General features: G+C 66.5%; 2 non-coding genes across 2 annotated transcripts in view; both read right to left on the bottom strand.

The window, feature by feature from the left end:
* The window catches only part of LOC144489443 (28S ribosomal RNA), a 3,775-nt gene extending 3,667 nt beyond the window's left edge, over window positions 1-108 (bottom strand). The window contains exon 1 of the ribosomal RNA XR_013496974.1: window positions 1-108. This exon is cut by the window's left edge and continues 3,667 nt beyond it. This is a non-coding gene — a ribosomal RNA (28S ribosomal RNA).
* Window positions 109-1,368: 1,260 nt separating this feature from the next.
* Window positions 1,369-1,522, bottom strand: LOC144489444 (5.8S ribosomal RNA). The gene has a single exon (XR_013496975.1). It is a non-coding gene; the product is annotated as a 5.8S ribosomal RNA (ribosomal RNA).
* Window positions 1,523-5,000: the final 3,478 nt, after the last annotated feature.

Here is a 5,000-nt window from a genome sequence, read left to right as displayed (position 1 = left end):
GCTCTTCCCTCTTCACTCGCAGTTACTAGGGGAATCCTTGTTAGTTTCTTTTCCTCCGCTTAGTAATATGCTTAAATTCAGCGGGTTGACACGTCTGATCTGAGGTCGTAGGCAGCAACGAGTGCTCTGGCCGGCCGGTCGTCGGCGCCTCCACGCGCTTCGGGCGCACACACAGACACACACACGTACGCGTGCTCGCAAGTGCGCGCCGTGCTGCGCAGCGGATGCACAGGCACGGACACACACGGAACGCACACGGTACTGCGAGCGCTGCGTGCCCCCTCGCACTCGGCGCCGGACCGGGCTCGGCACGTCAACTGTTCCAGAGAATCGTTTGCGGCGAGGCGTGCGCCCACCTCCACGGTAACGGAAAGCAGTGCTGCTGGCGGGGTCGCGGTGCGACGGCGGTATCGAGCGAGAGAAAAGCAGGGCCGTGGGACACACAGCCTGCCGGAGCGAAAGGCCAGACGCCAAGGACGAAGCCGGGCGGCGGAGCGCACGGGCTGCAAGCGGCGGGTGGCCACGCCGCGGCCAGGACAGCACCTTTCACGTAGAAGACTTCGGCGGCAGCAGGACACGGGGAGACACCGGAGCGAGGACCACACGGCCAAGTCGGCTCTGCGACGATTCGAACCCAAGGCACACGTTGAACGCGGGCGCAGGCACATTGCCCCAGAACCGCAACGGCAGAGGGTGGGCTGCGGAGTGTGGAAGGAGCCGCAGCTCCAGCGCAACACAAGCAACGACACCCAACCGCCACGGATTCCCACGACAAAAATGCAAGCACTCGCACGCGCAACAGAGGGAAGAAAAGCACGGCACGACCGAGCACCGATCCAGGCATCAAGCGTCACACGCGTCAAGCTGCCGTCCTCCACGCGACGGCACTGAACGGCCACGGCAACCCACCGGCAGGCAACCGAGCACGGACCACGCGAGGCAACGTGTCCGGAGACGTCCAGCGGACAGTCACTCCACTCTCTCACTCTCTGTGCCGGAGCACCCAACCGAGCCAACTCTTGCGGATCCTTCCCGTGGACGAGCCACACACACACATCAACAGAGAGTCAACCCCCCTGGCCCGAGCCTAACGGAAGGCACACACGGTCCCGGCAGCGAGGCAGTCACGTTCTCTCTCTCTGGCAACCCGATGACAGCCGTGCCGGCGACCCCGAGGTGGCTGGGCCAGTGCGGGAGCGGGCAGTGCCGACGAGCCCGGAGGCGGACGCCGGCACCCAAGAGGTCAAGCTCTCCGACGCGGATTACTCTGGGTCTGCACTTAGGGGGACAGAGAGGACGGCACCTCTGCGACACCCCAGCCGCGCTCTTCGGCGCACGGATGCGCGCGAAGTGCGATTGATTGTCAAGCGACCCTCAGACAGACGTAGCCCCGGGAGGAACCCGGGGCCGCAAAGTGCGTTCAAAGTGTCGATGATCAATGTGTCCTGCAATTCACATTAATTCTCGCAGCTAGCTGCGTTCTTCATCGACGCACGAGCCGAGTGATCCACCGCTAAAAGTTGTATCGGGTTTCGGATCGGTTGCCCGATCCTGGGACGCGCAAAACGCTCCCCCGCCGACGTGACGGTGGAGCCCCAGCCTGGCGCGTACCACGGCGTGAGCCCGGAGGCGCACGCACTCGAGCGACAATCAAGCGAAAAAAAGGAGGAATCAGGGCGCTCGCAGGCGTTGAGTGCCGGCGTGGGTGAGGGGCCGGGGCCCGCCACGCGCCGTCACGCCCCGCAACAGCCAGAGGCAGAGTTCTCTGGTGTCACCGTCTGGCGGTAGGCTCGAGAGTCGAGGCGAGGCCGCAGCGGACTGAGTCGGGTGCAAGCCGCGGAGGACAGGCCGACGCTACGGGCGCAAGCCGACCCCGCACGCCCCAACCTCGGCGGGCTGGGGAAGGGGGCGCGGCGGAACGCTCGCAAGCGCGGCTGCCCCCGCGGACAGGCACATTCTCTCGAACGCGGTGGACGCTCGCTCAAGTCAGCACGAGACCAGACCGGACCGACAGGCGGACAACGAATCTTTAAACCTCGCACCCACCCTCCGCACACGGGTGCCGGAGGAATGGTGAGCATGAACAGGTACCCCTCACCGGGCTTTGAAGAGAGTGACTAGAATGCGACCAAAGCTTCACCGCGGCGGGAGACAAAAAGGCCCCTGACTGCACCAGAACGTCTCCCTGCGGAGTCACACAGTGGCCGTTCACCGTGGTCCCGTCGACAAGCCGCCAGGACAAGCACCCAAGCCCGCAGCAGCTCTCTTCGTTTCAACTGCGGATGTAATGCTGCAAGGCGGTGGCAAGGTCACGTCGCAGCCCGCAAGCCGTCGCCAAGGCGAGAGGAAGACGGTCCCCACAGCGGGCACACACAGACGGACGTGGAGCACGGGGCGGCGGCCCACAGGTGCGCACACGCGCCGTGCCGAGGATCGGTGCGGACGCCGGTGACATCGCACCCGGCAGAGCGGCTAGGCAGAAGTCGCTGCGGAGGAGGAGCACCGTCGGCGGAACGGTCTGCTGGCGGGCGAGGGACCAAACGAGCAGCTAGAACGGGCGGAGTGGACCGGACTGCAGAAGCGGAGTGAGTGCGTGGCTGACGCCACCGTCTCCCTCCGAGCGTCTGCTCGCGCCGGCCAAACCGCCGAACCGCTGAACGAAAGGACCGCATCGTCCCACGCAGGCAGGCCGGCCGTGTTGCCGTGCGTGCCCCCACCTCTCGGACGGACTGCAAAGACACCCTACGAAGCCAACGGCGAAGCCCTTCCAACGGCGCAGGCGTAGCGTGTGCGGCACCCGCATGGACTTGCCGGCGTGCAACCGAGCGTGTGCGTGCTCGTCGGTGGCGGCGCCCGCGCGCCGGCCCAACCGAGTGGGACCGAGATCGACGTCGCCCGGCTTCGGCGGAACGTGCGTACGGGTGACCAGGCCCGTTCGACGGGTACGGCGAAATTGTCGGTGTGACCTCCCACCCGCGTGGGAGGCGCCAGCGTCAGTACGGGCCACGGCCCCGGGGCCAACCCCCGTGAGGCTCTCCTGCCTGGCCCAACCGGCGCAGCCTTCGAGTTCAAGGAGTGACGGGCCGCCCTCCCCGGAGAGGTGGCGGGCCCCCGGCCGACAAAGATCCTTCACAACGTGTTCACCAACAGAAACCTTGTTACGATTTTTATTCTGTGTTACGGGTTTCGGTTCGGGCCCCCGGAGAGGTTGTCCGATACCTGGCCCCGGGGCCGGCCCCCGTGAGGCTCTCCTGCCTGGCCCAACCGGCGCCAGCCTTCGCGTTCAAGGAGTGACGGGCCGCCCTCCCCGGAGAGGTGGCGGGCCCCCGGCCGACAAAGATCCTTCACAACGTGTTCACCAACAGAAACCTTGTTACGACTTTTATACCGTGTCGGGTTTCGGCTCGGGCCCCCGGAGAGGTTGTCCGATCCTGGGACGCGCTAAACGCTCCCCCGCCGACGTGACGGTGGAGCCCCAGCCTGGCGCGTACCACGGCGTGAGCCCCGGAGGCACACGCACTCGAGCGACAATCAAGCGAAAAACCTTTCTCGGAGGAAACAGGGCGCTCGCAGGCGTTGAGTGCCGGCGTGGGTGACGGGCCGGAGCCCGACACGCGCCGTCACGCCCCGCAACAGCCAGAGGCAGAGTTCTCTGGTGTCACCGTCTGTCGGAAGGCTCGAGAGTCGAGGCGAGGCCGCAGCGGACTGAGTCGGGTGCAAGCCGCGGAGGACAGGCCGACGCTACGGGCGCAAGCCGACCCCGCACGCCCCAACCTCGGCGGGCTGGGGAAGGGGGCGCGGCGGAACGCTCGCAAGCGCGGCTGCCCCCGCGGACAGGCACATTCTCTCGAACGCGGAGGACACTCGCTCAAGTCAGCACGAGACCGGACCGACAGGCGGACCACGAATCTTTAAACCTCGCACCCACCCTCTGCACGCGGGTGCTCGAGGAATGGTGAGCATGAACAGGTACCCCGTACCGGGATTGAAGAGAGAGTGACTAGAATGCGACCAAAGCTTCACCGCGGCGGGAGACAAAAAGGCCCCTGACTGCACCAGAACGTCTCCCTGCGGAGTCACACAGTGGCCGTTCACCGTGGTCCCGTCGACAAGCCGCCAGGACAAGCACCCAAGCCCGCAGCAGCTCTCTTCGTTTCAACTGCGGATGTAATGCTGCAAGGCGGTGGCAAGGTCACGTCGCAGCCCGCAAGCCGTCGCCCAGGCGAGAGGAAGACGGTCCCCACAGCGGGCACACACGGACGGACGTGGAGCACGGGGCGGCGGCCCACAGGTGCGCACCCGCGCCGTGCCGAGGATCGGTGCGGACGCCGGAGACATCGCACCCGGCAGAGGGGCTAGGCAGAAGTCGCTGCGGAGGAGGAGCACCGTCGGCGGAACGGTCTGCTGGAGGGCGAGGGACCAAACGAGCAGCTAGAACGGGCGGAGTGGACCGGACTGCAGAAGCAGAGTGAGTGCGTGGCTGACGCCACCGTCTCCCCCCAAGCATCTGCTCGCGCCGGCCAAACCGTGGAACCGCTGAACGAAAGGACCGCATCGTCCCAAGCAGGCAGGCCGGCCGTGTTGCCGTGCGTGCCCCCACCTCTCGGACGGACTGCAAAGACACCCCCACAGGGCTGTGTGCGACGCCAACGGCGAAGCCCTTCCAACGACGCAGGCGTTGCGTGTGCGGCACCAATGCCGAGGATCGGTGCGGACGCCGGAGACATCGCACCCGGCAGAGGGGCTAGGCAGAAGTCGCTGCGGAGGAGGAGCACCGTCGGCGGAACGGTCTGCTGGCGGGCGAGGGACCAAACGAGCAGCTAGAACGGGCGGAGTGGACCGGACTGCAGAAGCAGAGTGAGTGCGTGGCTGACGCCACCGTCTCCCCCCCAAGCATCTGCTCGCGCCGGCCAAACCGTGGAACCGCTGAACGAAAGGACCGCATCGTCCCAAGCAGGCAGGCCGGCCGTGTTGCCGTGCGTGCCCCCACCTCTCGGACG

Source organism: Mustelus asterias, unplaced genomic scaffold, assembly GCF_964213995.1.
Source record: "Mustelus asterias unplaced genomic scaffold, sMusAst1.hap1.1 HAP1_SCAFFOLD_2200, whole genome shotgun sequence".
NCBI lineage: Eukaryota > Metazoa > Chordata > Chondrichthyes > Carcharhiniformes > Triakidae > Mustelus > Mustelus asterias.
This window is presented reverse-complemented; position numbering and strand designations above follow the sequence as displayed.